Raw genomic sequence first — 14,096 nt, forward strand, 5'->3', positions numbered from 1 at the left:
TTAGTCCATAGTATATTAGATACATTTATATTAACTACATCCCTTTACCTTCTGAGAGAAATCATATTGCACTTACTCCCTACTTATTAATATACCACTTACTTAAATACTTAATACCAGGGAGAATTAGCTGATGGATTGCTAGAACGTTACATTTTTCCCTCGACCCTCCCACTTAGCTTCCCATGCTGATTGATTTATAAGTACAAAGGAGCCTGGAAAAAAGTGAAAAATAAATTTGGGTGAAATTTTAAAACAGACCTAGAAATATTGACCAGTATATGAAAATCTGGGAAAGAATAAAAAAAGAGATAATAATGGCGACCACAAGTATAACGACAACAGCTAAAATAAGTAAGAAAACACCAGCGGGCCAAATGATACTTATGACCTCACCAGCTCAACAGAAAGTAATTGAAACCACAGAAAAGGAGAAGATGAGTCCTGCCCTACAGAACATCCACTCCGCATTAGCAATGATCCAGGAAGGCATGAATAGAATGCAGGAAACCATGGCACATAATCATGAAGAGACCAAGAAAAATCATGAAGAATTGAGGTCAGATGTGAGTGAAATTAAAGATAACATCAAAAATATGGATGAGAAGATAGAACAAATTCAGCAAAACATAACAGAAAATGAGCAGAGGATCCAAAAGGTGGAAGAAAGAGTAGAATATGCGACCAACAGAATGGAAAGAATGGAACAAGATCAAGGGGCATTTAATAAGGAAACTGAGGACGCGTTAACCTATCTGGAAATGGAAAAGGCATCATTCTACTTACGGTTTCAAAATGTAGAAGAGCAGAAGGATGAGGATCTAAGTGAAATAATGATTGAGATACTGGCAAAGGCAACCCAGGTGGATAAGGATGAACTGCGAAACGGAATGGATGAAATATATAGGGTGTACACGAACTACGCAAGAAGAAACAAATTACCCAAAGAAATTCACATAAGATTCACGAAAAAATCTATTAAGGAAGAGATCTACAGGAAGATGAGGGAAGAGACAATCATGCATAAGGGATGATACCACCCAGCTAAATAAATTTAAAATAAAATTCCGCTGGCTACTACCGGAAGGCCTACTTATCTCCTGGGATGAAAGAAAGTACAAGATTGATAATCTGGAAAAGGCTCAAGAATTCTTTGACCAGCACTTTACAATGGAAGAAGAACAGGAGACAAGGAGAGAAGCGGAACCCGGGACACGGCGGATGGAGAAGGAAGAAAAAGATCAGGAAGAGGCAAAAAGATTGGAGAGAGAAAGAATGGAGAGAGAGGGAGCGAGGGAAAAGACTCAAAGAGTTACCAGAAACACAACAAAGTTGAAAATCACAAATAGATAAACTCGATAGAGATGGAAGGAGAAATAAAAATTATATCAATTAATATAAACGGACTCAACTCCCCAAGGAAAAGGAAATATATATTTACGAAATTGCAAAAATTGGACTTAGATGTGATAACTTTACAAGAAGTACACATTAAAAGACAGCAACAAATATTGTTGGAGAATCAAAAATTAGGAAAATTATTCACATCCCTAGGAGATAATAAGAAGAGAGGAGTGGTAACTTATGTCAAAAACCATTTAAAAGCTAAACAGATATATACAGATTCGGAAGGACGTATTTTAATAACTGAAATACAAACAGAAACAAGGAAAATATTGCTAGCTTCTATCTATGCACCTAATGGAAACCAGAGAGAATTTTACAAGAAACTACATGATACAATTAAAGATTTGGAGTACGAAAATATCTGTGTTGTCGGAGACTTCAATGCAATCGTGAATATACAAGATGACTATCGAAGTAATAAACAAAGTAAGACTCGAAAAAGAATCTTACCGGATACATTTAAGGATATGACTGAAGAATTGCAATTACATGATGGATGGAGAGAGGCCAACAAACAAACCAAACAATATACCTTCTACTCAAACCCACACCAGTCATGGTCTCGGATTGACATGGCCTGGATGACGCCAGACCTCAGGAAGGATCTACAAGACATCGAAATTATACCGAATACATGGGCCGACCATAATCCTATAAAAATAACATGGAGAGGACAGCGAAAGCAGAAGAGGTGGATGATGGACACCGGAATAATAAAAGATAGAGATTATGTGCAGATGATGGAGAACGAACTTAGAATATTTTATCAAATAAACACAAAGGAGCAGACTTCAGTACAGAATCTGTGGGACACTACTAAGGCCTATATAAGAGGCCTCACAATAGCATACACAGCAAAAAAAAATAAAGATAAACAACAAAAGAGGAAAAAATTAATGGAAGAACTCAACATATATGAGTCACAATTACAGAAACAGCCTGACGACAAAACAACAAGGGAAAAATTGAATCGTACTAAACATGAGTTGAACTTAATTTCACAAGCAGAAATCGCACAGAAAATGAAAATGGTCAAGCAGAAATACTTTGAATATGCAAACAAAACAGGTCGCTGGCTGGCATACAGACTGAAGAAAGAGAGGGAAAAAAGAATAATATACCAATTGCAGGATGAAACAGGACAACTATATAGTATGAATTTAGATAAAAAACGTATAGTAAGGGAATTCTATCAAAACCTCTACACACAAGAAGAGACTCAAGACCAAGATATTATGGAATACCTACAAAAAGCAAATATCCAGAAATTAGAGGAATCCCACAGAGAAATACTGAATAAACCAATAACAATGATGGAGTTGATGGAAGCCCGAAAGAAACAGAAGAACAACAAAGTCCCAGGTCCGGATGGAATTCCAACGGAATTTTATAAAAACTGCCAGTCTGCAATAGACGAACTACTACTACAAGTTCTCAATGAGGCACTGCTGGAAGCAGAAACACCTAAATCTTGGGCTGAAACAATTATCTCACTCATCCCCAAAGAAGATACGGATCCGACTAAAGTCCAAAATTATAGACCCATCTCGCTGTTAAATGTAGATTATAAACTATTCACGACAATTATAGCACAGAGGCTGAAAACAATTATACATAATTATATACACCCCGACCAAAATGGTTTTGTCCCAAGGAGACAAATAAAAAACAACATGAGGACAATAATAAACGTTCTCGAATACTACGAGCAAAACATCAATAATCAGGTAGCGCTAATCTTTCTCGACGCGCAAAAGGCGTTCGACAATTTGAACTGGAAATTCCTTATAGCACAACTGCAGATTATGAATTTCGGCGACAAATTCCTGAAAATGATTAAGAAAATATATTCTTCCCAGACAGCGAGAATTATAATTAATGGAGATATGACCGAAAAAATAAGCATCCAAAAGGGGGTAAGACAAGGATGCCCGATATCGCCTCTACTGTTTATAATCTCACTGGAAGTCCTTCTAAAGGAAGTAAGAAAGGAAGAAGAAATAAAAGGACTGAAGATAAGGAATGAGGAGTATAAACTACAGGCTTTCGCGGATGATGTGGTCTTCATAGTGGAACAACCGGAAGTAGCGGGAGTCAAATTATTAGAGAAGATAGAGGAGTATGGCAAAGTGGCGGGGCTTAAGATCAATAAACAAAAAACCAAAGTCTTGACCAAAAATATGACAATGACACAAGAGGAAAAATTAGAAGAAGAATTAGGAATGCAAATTGCGAAGAAAGTAAAATATTTGGGAATTTGGCTTACTACAAAAGCAACAACTATTAGAGAGGACAATTACATTAAATTGATGAAGCAAATTAGAAAAGACTTGGAAAGATGGAATAAGGTATAACTATCATTTCTTGGCAGAATAGCGTCTGTAAAGATGAACATATTACCAAGACTCCTATATCTCTTTCAAGTGATACCAATTGGTCCGGGAAAAGATTTCTTTAAGGATCTCAATAAGACAATAATGAAATACATCTGGCAAGGAAAGAAAGCTAGAATTAAAATAAGATGCTTACAGGACACAAAGGAGAAGGGAGGCCTAGGTCTACCAGACTGGGAGTTATATTACAAGGCGGCAGCGTTGAATTGGATCAGAGAATGGATAGATCTATCAAATAGGAGAACGCTATACTTGGAGGGATTTGATCTGAGTCGAGGTTGGCATGCCTTTCTGTGGGAAGGCACAGACAAGCAACATCCGTACTTCCAGAGACATGTAATAAGAGGTGCACTATATAAAACATGGCAAGATATCAGAAGGCAACACTATAGTAAAATCCCACGATGGTTGTCGCCTATGGAGGCGCTAATTTATCCAAACACTATAGAAATAGGAAAGATGCGGAAATATCAAGAATTGTTGAGTAGTGGGGGAGACCTACTTACGAGACAAGAACTGGAAAGACGAGGCATTATGATTGATTGGTGGCCATATCTTCAAATTGAGTCAAAATATACAGCAGACCGGAGACATTATGATTTTCAAAGCCAACCAAGTGAACTAGATAAAATTTTAAAAGGCACAGATGAGAAAATAATATCTAAAATTTATGGATATTTAATAAGGTATAAATTAGAGGAGGAAACAGTGAAAGAAAACATGGTAAGCTGGGCAAGAAATATAGGTCACAATATAGAGTTGGATAGATGGGACAAGCTATGGGCAGAAAATTATAAGATGACACTGTCGATTCCATACAAAGAAAATTTATACAAGATATTTTATAGATGGCACCTTCCTCCGGCACGTTTGGCTAAAATGTTTCCAAACACATCACCAATGTGTTGGAAGTGTAAGACACAAATGGGGACATACTACCATCTCTGGTGGTCTTGCAGGAAGGCACAACGCTACTGGCAAGAGATTAAGAGAATAATCGAAGAAACAACGAGGCAAAGTGTAGAAATGAAACCAGAATTCTTTCTATTTGGAATGACTACACCACAGTGTACCAAGGAGATAAAATATCTTACCATCCACATATTGACAGTGGCACGTATAGTGTACGCTCAGAATTGGAAATCCGAGATAATACCAACAGAAGAAAAAATAATAACAAAAATAAATGAATGCGCAGAGATGGATAGGCTCACAAAAGAGCTCCAAGATAAAGAGAACACTGACTTTTATTTAGTTTGGCAAAAATGGTACACATGGTTAGAAAGAAGGATAGGGCCAACAACATAGGACATTAGGAGAACATAACTCAAGAATTGTAGAAATAGATACATGAGATGAGCCGTAGGATTGTATAAATAAATGGTTAATATGTTTGTAGAAAGATATTGTTGAACTTCAATGAATATATTAAGGTATAAGCAAGTGAATTTGTAAATAGTATGATTAAGGAAAATTGGTTAAATGGACATTAATCACCGATGCGAAGGTTTTCTAGAAGTTAGTCGACTGACTCTTTGTTAATGTATAAGTGTTTACATGTATTTGTGTTTTATGTTTGTTTATGTTAATAAAACTTATAAAAAAAAACAAAAAACAAAAACAAAGTCTATAAGGTACCTTGCTCAATAGTAGTAACTGTGAGAAGGATCTTGGAGTCCTAGTGGACAACCATTTAGATATGAGGCAGCAGTGTGCAGCAGCTTCCAAAAAAGCCAACACAGTTCTGGGCTGCATAAACAGAGGGATAGAATCAAGATCACGTGAAGTGTTAATACCACTTTATAATGCCTTGGTAAGGCCACACTTGGAATATTGCATTCAGTTTTGGTCGCCACGATGTAAAAAAGATGTTGAGACTCTAGAAAGAGTGCAGAGAAGAGCAACAAAGATGATTAGGGGACTGGAGGCTAAAACATATGAAGAACAGTTACAGGAATTGGGCATGACTAGTCTAGTGAAGAGAATGACCAGAGGAGACATGATAGCAGTGTTCCAATATTTGAGGGGCTGCCACAGAGAGGATGGGGTCAAGCTATTTTCCAAAGCACCTGAAGGCCAGACAAGCAATAATGGATGGAAACTGACCAAGGAGAGATTCAACCTAGAAATGAGGAGCAACTTTCTGACAGTGAGAACAAGCAACCAATGGAACAGCTTGCCTTCGGAGGTTGTGGGAGCTTCATCACTTGAGAGTTTCAAGAAAAGATTGGACTGCCATTTGTCAGAAATGGTATAGGGTCTCCTGCTTGAGCGGGGGGTTGGACTAGATGACCTATAAGGTCCCTTCCAACTCTGTTAAATCTCTGTATGAAAATTGGCTTATGCTGGAGGATTGGAATGGAGTGACTTCTCCAGATTGGGATAGAACATCTATCAAAGGAATTAAACCCTCCCAGGGCAAACCAACAAAGACTTGAAAAGATAAATGGCTCCGCAAGAGAATATACCTTTTTTTTCAGAAAGAAACAAATCCTTTTGAAGGATTGATATGATATGGACTTCTAAAAACCTTGCAAATACAATTCTAAAAGTTGATATTCTACCAAAATCTTTTTCTGACCATAATCTGACCATAATCCAGTTCTTTTGATACTTAGAAAAAAGAGTTTGAACTATAGGTAAAGGTAAAGGTTCCCCTTGCACATATTTGCTAGTCATTCCCGACTCTAGGGGGCGGTGCTCATCTCCGTTTCAAAGCCGAAGAGCCCGTGCTGTCCGAAGATGTCTCCATGGTCATGTGGCCGGCATGACTAAATGCCAAAGGCACACGGAACACTATTACCTTCCCACCAAAGGTGGTCCCTATTTTTCTACTTGTATTTTTTACGTGCTTTCGAACTGCTAGGCTGGCAGAAGCTGGGACAAGTAATGGGAGCTCAACCCGTTACGCGGCACTAGGGATTCAAACCACTGAACTGCTGACCTTTCGCTCGACAAGCTCAGCGTCTTAGCCACTAAGCCACCGCATCCCTGTTTGAGCTATAGATGGAGATTAATCTATTTTGCAAAAAGAGACAATCGTAAAGGACTGTAAAAAGAAACTAACTGAATATTTTGGCAACAATCTAGGTAAAGGGACAAATTTAACAACTGTCTGGGATGCTAGTAAGGCAGTTATGAGGGGTTATTTTATACAACATAACTGTCTAGAGAAGAAAAAAATATCAGGAAAAGATGCAAAATATACTGGATGCTTTTAGACAGAAAGAAATCGAATTGCAAAAGACACCTATGGACTCAAAATTTTTATATCAAATCAATCTGCTGTGACAACAATTGTGTTAACGTTTCAATGTTTTTTTTTTTTTTTTTTTAGTTTTCATGCTCTTTTATGGTAATTTCATACTAATTTCATATAATTTCATAATTTCAGGCGCGCTGCCTGGAGAATCCAAATGATGGGTAGGTTCCTCAGCTTCATTGCTGGACTGGGTGACTGTTTCTTTAAGAAACAACCTTGGCCACTCCTCCTTTGCCTGGCTAAGCCCCAGTTCATTCACTCAGTCAATGCAAGAGACTGGGTTTTTCCTTGGCTCTGACAATTTGGCTGAAGAATCTCCACAATTTGGTTATTATATATTAAATTCTTCTCAATTCTGGACTGCCTAGATCTAATAGTGCTGCGGTGGGTGAGTATTCCCTGGGGATTTGCCAGGGGACTCCCCTCCGTTGGCCTTCCTTATTCCTCGGAGCACTACCTGTCAGGCAACTCCGAGTGACTACAATTGCCGCTGGTGTGTGTGTTGGGACCGGATCGCCGGAAATACCACCTCCGCCTTCTGCGCGCTCCTAATTAATTTGAAATTGGCGGCCAGGAGTCCCTGCAAGGTTCGGCAAACTCCTAATTGTTTGCTTCGCCTCGGTCTATTTTCTGCGGGTTTTTTTGACACCCCAGGGGAGCGGCGCAGCCTTAATTAACCATCTGACAGCTCATTCACTTTAAAACGGTGCTCAGCGGCTAGATTCGAGCCGCGCGCCATTTTGCCTTCCTTCTCGCCTTCGTCTTGTCAGGGACAGCAGCGATCGACTACGCAGGCGCTCGGCGGCAGTTTCGAGCCGCGCGCGTGCGCCAATTTGACTTTCCAGCCATAATTGAAAGCGCAAAGGGGACAGAGGCGTTGGCGGCCATTTCGCGCCCTCCCGCGCCATTTCGCAACAGTTGCTGACCAAAGGAGGCCTTTCTATCAATACAGCCTCCTCCTTCTGTGGACGCTGCCCCTGTTTTCCAGCCGGCTACTGTTCATTACTGCTCTTGGCAGACAATTATCTGGACTCTCTGCCCTTTTCTGTCACTGTTGTGAATACTCTCCTCAATTATTGGCGAGGCGGCTGTAAGGTGTTATAACATCTCTTGGCCATATCATTGCTGCTAATTGTGGACATTCCTGAAGCAGCGTTCAGTTTGTTTGTTTCCTGTTTAAAAAAAAAAAAAAAAAGGAAAATTAGTTGTTCATTAATTCAACTCATCAATTTAATTATATTAATTGCTTACCTGTTTTTCCTCCATTGTGATGGCTGAATCAGACATGTCATCTGAAGTGGAACAGGCTTATAGCCCTCCTGAGGCTAGGAAGAGATCAAAGGCCTCTGGCAAGTCTTCAAAACAACGGAACGTCAGGGCTAGGTCTGCAAGTCCACATCGTGCTTCGCGCTCGACTGCTACAGATAGGGCTGAGGAACGTAAACGTAAAGCCTTTGAACGGCAATATCTCCTCGCCCAGCAGAGGGCTCAATTGTCTCACCGCCAGATGTCTCCAGACAGACCACCTCAAGATTCCTCTCTGGCTGTTCAAGGCTCGTCGGAGGTCCAACACCTTAGAGAGGCTGCCTTTCCACCAATGATTCCTGGTTCCGGTATTTCTGTCAACAAACCTCCAGGTCGGCCTACTCCTGAGGCTACTTTTACTCCTACGGCCACTGGCCTTCGTTCATCAGAAGGACTTCAGCCTTCTCTCTCCCGGGACATCCAAGACCTCGTATCCCAAACAATGTCTCAAATTCTGTCTTCTGTTCCTCTCCAAGGACCGCAAGGCCCTGTCATTGCGCATCCACCTCTGGCTCCATTGTATGGTGATCCACACCGTGCCTATTTTCATCAACCAGAACCCCTCCTTGATGAGGATTCTCCATGGGAAGAGGAGGAACTTGAAGAGGGAGAATTGTCTGAGGACGAGGGCCTAGCTCCTGAAAGACCTTCATTCACTGGCTTGTTCCGTCCTTCAATGTTTAAGTCGTTACTCCACAAGGCAAAGACTACCACCAACATGGGCCTATCTTCTTCCCAACCATCTAAACAGTCAGATCCGAAACCTCATGATGATCTCTTCCAATTGCAAAAGCCGGAGGAGGATTTTATCCCATGTCCGGAATTATTCACCGATGTCGTCCAAAGATCGTGGTCTCAACCTGCATACATTTCTGCTCCTACTAGTCTTGACAAGCGACTATACTGCTCGGATCCTTCCTTCCAGGATTTGATCCAGTTGCCTTCGGTGGACCCGCCTGTTGCTCAACTGACATCCTCTGCGGTGATTTCCAATGATGTCCTCGATGGTCTCAAAGCCGAGGACAGGAAGGCTGAGTTATCGCTCCGCAAAACACACCAAGCTGCGGCATGGGCCATTCGGTCTTCTACGGCTACTTCGTTCTTTGCACGCGCATCGATCATCTGGTTGCGCCAACTGCAGGAGCGGCTTCCACCTGACGACAGCAGGCTTCACCATGACATAAATAAAATCGTGGCTGCCACCGAGTATTGTGCTGACGCATCCTTGAATGCTGCTAAATTCTCTTCTCGGGCCCTTGTCTCCAATGTGACCTCTCGGCGTCTCCTTTGGCTCCGCCGCTGGAGGGCTGACCTCAAGTCAAAGTGGAAGCTGGCATCTGCTCCCTACAAGGGTTCTCTTCTCTTTGGAGAAGCCCTAGACCCGATACTCGTAGAGGGTAAGGATAAACGTAAAGTTATGCCTTCCTCTTATAGGCGTCATGATAGGAGGTTCACTCCCTATTCGCACAGGCAGCCCTTTCGGACTGACTCTGGGCCCAGTGGGTCCTATTTTTCCAGACAATACATCCATGGCGGAGACAGAGCCTCTGAACGTCCTGCCTACCGTGACAGGGGCAGGGGTCAACCCAACACTAGACGCCAGTATCCTGGGGCCTCCAACCGCCCCTATAGAAGAGGCAAGTGACTATACCACAGATTTTCCCATTGGAGGTCGTCTTATCCACTTCCTGACCCAATGGGTGTCGACGACATCCGATGCTTGGGTTCTTCAGACCGTACGGTTCGGTCTTACTTTGGACTTCCTCTCCAGCCCTCCGAACCGCTTCCTTCGGTGCCCTCTTCCCAGCAATCCGGAGAAGAGAGCCTTAATGGACGCAGAGATACAACATCTACTAGACATCTGCGCTATCGAACCGGTGCCGACAGAACAACAGGGATCCGGGTTCTACTCGCGCCTTTTTCTCGTCCCCAAATCTTCCGGGGACTGGAGAGGGATTCTAGACTTGAAGGCATTGAACAAGTTCATCAGATGCCAACACTTCAAAATGCAGTCGCTCAAATCAATCCTGCAGGGCATCCGACGGGGCGACTTTATGACATCAATCGATCTCAAGGAGGCCTACCTGCATGTCCCTATCCGTCCTTCCCATCGACGGTTTCTCCGATTTGCCTATTCCAACAGGCACTTCCAGTATCGGGCCATGCCATTTGGCCTGTCGTCCGCCCCTCGGACCTTCACGAAGCTGCTGGCGGCCTTGGCAGCATCTCTGCGGCAAGTTCCCATCAGGGTCATGTGTTATCTGGACGACATCATAATCCTCTCTGCCTCCCGACATCAGGCTGTCGCCGATCTGAGAGCTGTTTCGCTTGCCCTACAGCAACATGGGTTCTCCCTGAACCTCAACAAAAGTCAGCTCTCACCTACTACTCGCATCCTCCATCTTGGAGCTCTCATAGACTCTATCGATTGTCGAGTTTTCCTATCCCCCGACAGGATTCACAGTATTCAATCCTTGGTGACCAGAGTTCGCTCTCTCAGATCTGTTCCTCTTCTCACCTTATCCCAACTACTCGGCAAACTAATTTCGTGCATCTCCATTGTCCCGTGGGCTCGTCTTCACAGTCGTCCTCTGCAATGGTTCCTCCTGCCCTATCAGAGGTCCCACCGGGCATGTTCGAACATCACCGTTGTCCTACCAGCTACGGTACGGCTGTCTCTGAGGTGGTGGATCTCCCCGTCCATACGGAAGGGCTCTTTCTTCCTGGAACCCAGTCGCTTAACCCTGACGATGGATGCGAGTCAATACGGCTGGGGCGCCCATCTGCAGTCATCAGTTGTCCAGGGCCGCTGGTCCAATCGGGACTTACGGCACGACATAAATTGGCTGGAACTACGAGCGGTCCACCTCGCTCTCCGTCACTTCAAGACGTCTGTGAGAGGGCATCATGTTCTGGTCCTAACGGACAATACGACAACGAAAGCCCACATCAACAGAGAGGGAGGAACTCGCTCCAGACAGCTGATGGAGGAAGCGACGAGAATGCTCCTTTGGGCAGAGAAGAACGTCTTCTCCCTAACAGCCGAACACATATCCGGGGTCGAGAACATCACGGCAGATTGGCTCAGCCGGACTCCAATAGATCAGGCGGAGTGGCGTCTAGTTCCGGCTCTGTTCGGGGAGCTATCGAAGCGGTTCGGCCTTCCAACGGTCGACTTGTTCGCAACCCAGCTGAACACCCATCTTCCCCGATTCTTCTCCCGGTTCCCCTGTCCAGGAGCAGAAGGATGCGACGCTCTTCGGAGCAGGTGGCCACAAGGCCTTCTCTACGCCTTTCCACCTCTGCCTCTCATCCCTCGGGTGATTCGCAAGCTGTTGGAGGAGAAAGCGGATCTCATCCTGGTTGCTCCCAATTGGCCGCGTCGCTCTTGGTACGCGGACCTTCGGAGCCTTTCGGTGGAACGTCCTTGGCACATTCCCAACGACCGGATATCTCTCAGCCAGGGGGTCGTACTGCATCCAGATCCTCAATAGTTGCAGTTGACCGTCTGGCGTTTGAGAGGATCAGATTGAGGAAGGACAACATCCCGGCCAGCGTGATCCACACTATGCAGTCTGCCAGGCGTACATCCACTAACCGTATATACGATGCCACCTGGCGCGCCTTTTGCGCTTGGTGTTCCAAGTCTCATCAGGACCCTACTACTGCTTCTCCTTCTGACGTGCTTGTTTTTCTACAGGACGGTTTGGACCGTGGCCTTGCTCCTAACACCCTGAGACGACAAGTGGCCGCCCTTAGCACGGTTCTGTCATCTGGGAACGATCGACCTTTGACCCAGAATTCCAGTATATGGACATTTTTACGGGGCGCATCCAATCTCCGTCCCCCTACTGTTCATAGATACCCAACTTGGGACTTGCCACTGGTTCTATCAGCCCTCATGTCACCTCCGTTTGAGCCTCTGGCTTCTATATCTCTACGATATCTAACTCTTAAGGTTGCTTTCTTAGTGGCGATTACTTCGGCGAGACGAGTGTCCGAGTTGGCAGCGCTTTCGGTACGGCCTGACCTTTGCGTGTTCCATCCCAACAAGGTGGTTCTTCGCACAGATCCTTCCTTCCTGCCGAAGATAAATTCTCTGTACCATCGTTCCCAGGAGTTAATTCTGCCTGACTTTTGTCTGGCTCCTAGCCATCATCTTGAACAACAATGGCATACCTTGGACGTTAAACGAGCTCTCCGCCGCTACATCAAGCGGACTGCGTCCTTCCGTAAATCCGAAGCCTTGTTCCTGTCCTTCAATCCTTCTACCTTAGGCATGAAGGTTTCCTCTTCCACGATAGGCCGGTGGATCAAGGCCTGCATCGTCACGGCGTATCGCACCAGACGGACTCCTCTGCCAGGGAGGATACTTCCACACTCTACACGTAGCGCAGCCACCTCAGCGGCTTGGGCTACCCAGGCTTCCATCCTTGACGTCTGTAGGGCTGCCACATGGACTACTTTGACTCCCTTTGTTAGACATTACAAAATTGACTCCTTTGCCTCGGCTGAAGCTTCTTTTGGACGTCGAGTACTGCAGTCTGTCCTGGCCGTTCCTTCCCGGGGTGACGCAGCCTCCCACCCTACTTCTAACTAGCTTGGGTATATCCCATCATTTGGATTCTCCAGGCAGCGCGCTGGAGAACGAACGTTGTCTTACCTGAACGTTCCTTCTCTGCGCGCTGATGGAGAATCCAACCCATCCCATGGCTGCTTCCGGCCAGGACTGCCTTGTTTTCTGTCTCCTTTGTTGTTTCAGGACTACCATCCTCTATTGACTTCGTGAATGAACTGGGGCTTAGCCAGGCAAAGGAGGAGTGGCCAAGGTTGTTTCTTAAAGAAACAGTCACCCAGTCCAGCAATGAAGCTGAGGAACCTACCCATCATTTGGATTCTCCATCAGCGCGCAGAGAAGGAACGTTCAGGTAAGACAACGTTCGTTTTGCAAAAAGAGACAATCGTAAAGGACTGTAAAAAGAAACTAACTGAATATTTTGGCAACAATCTTGGTAAAGGGACAAATTTAACAACTGTCTGGGATGCTAGTAAGGCAGTTATGAGGGGTTATTTTATACAACATAACTGTCTAGAGAAGAAAAAAATATCAGGAAAAGATGCAAAAGATACTGGATGCTTTTAGACAGAAAGAAATCGAATTGCAAAAGACACCTATGGACTAAAAATTTTTATATCAAATCAATCTGCTGTGACAACAATTGTGTTAACATTTCAATGTTTTTTTTTTTTTTTTTTTTTAGTTTTCATGCTCTTTTATGGTAATTTCATACTTTTTTTTTATTAAGTTTTTGATTTAAGGACAAAACACAAAACACAAAACGACACCCAGTGTATAATACAAAATAGGGAGAAGCGGAGGAATTTTTTCTTCATCTTCAGGTCTTCCAAAATTCTCTTTGCACTGGCACTGGCATTATTTCTTCCAAATTCCCGATTGCGTAGTCCACAAATGGTTGCCATATCCTCCAAAATATATTTTCTTTCAATAGTCCTTTTTTGAATTTTATATCACACGTTAACTTATCATTAAGAGCAATTTTCCAAACTTCTCTGAACCATTCATTTATTTTATATTCAATATTCAATTTCCAGTATCTTGCAATCACAATTCGTCCCATAATGACCAATATCCTTACAAGCTCTCTTTCATCAATTGTTAACACCTTATCATCCAACTTTAGTATGAGGATGGTATCTACTCCCAACTT

The sequence above is a fragment of the Pituophis catenifer genome, unplaced genomic scaffold (genome assembly GCF_029215685.1).
Source record: "Pituophis catenifer annectens isolate HBS135680 unplaced genomic scaffold, rPitCat1.0.hap2 SCAF_5, whole genome shotgun sequence".
NCBI lineage: Eukaryota > Metazoa > Chordata > Lepidosauria > Squamata > Colubridae > Pituophis > Pituophis catenifer.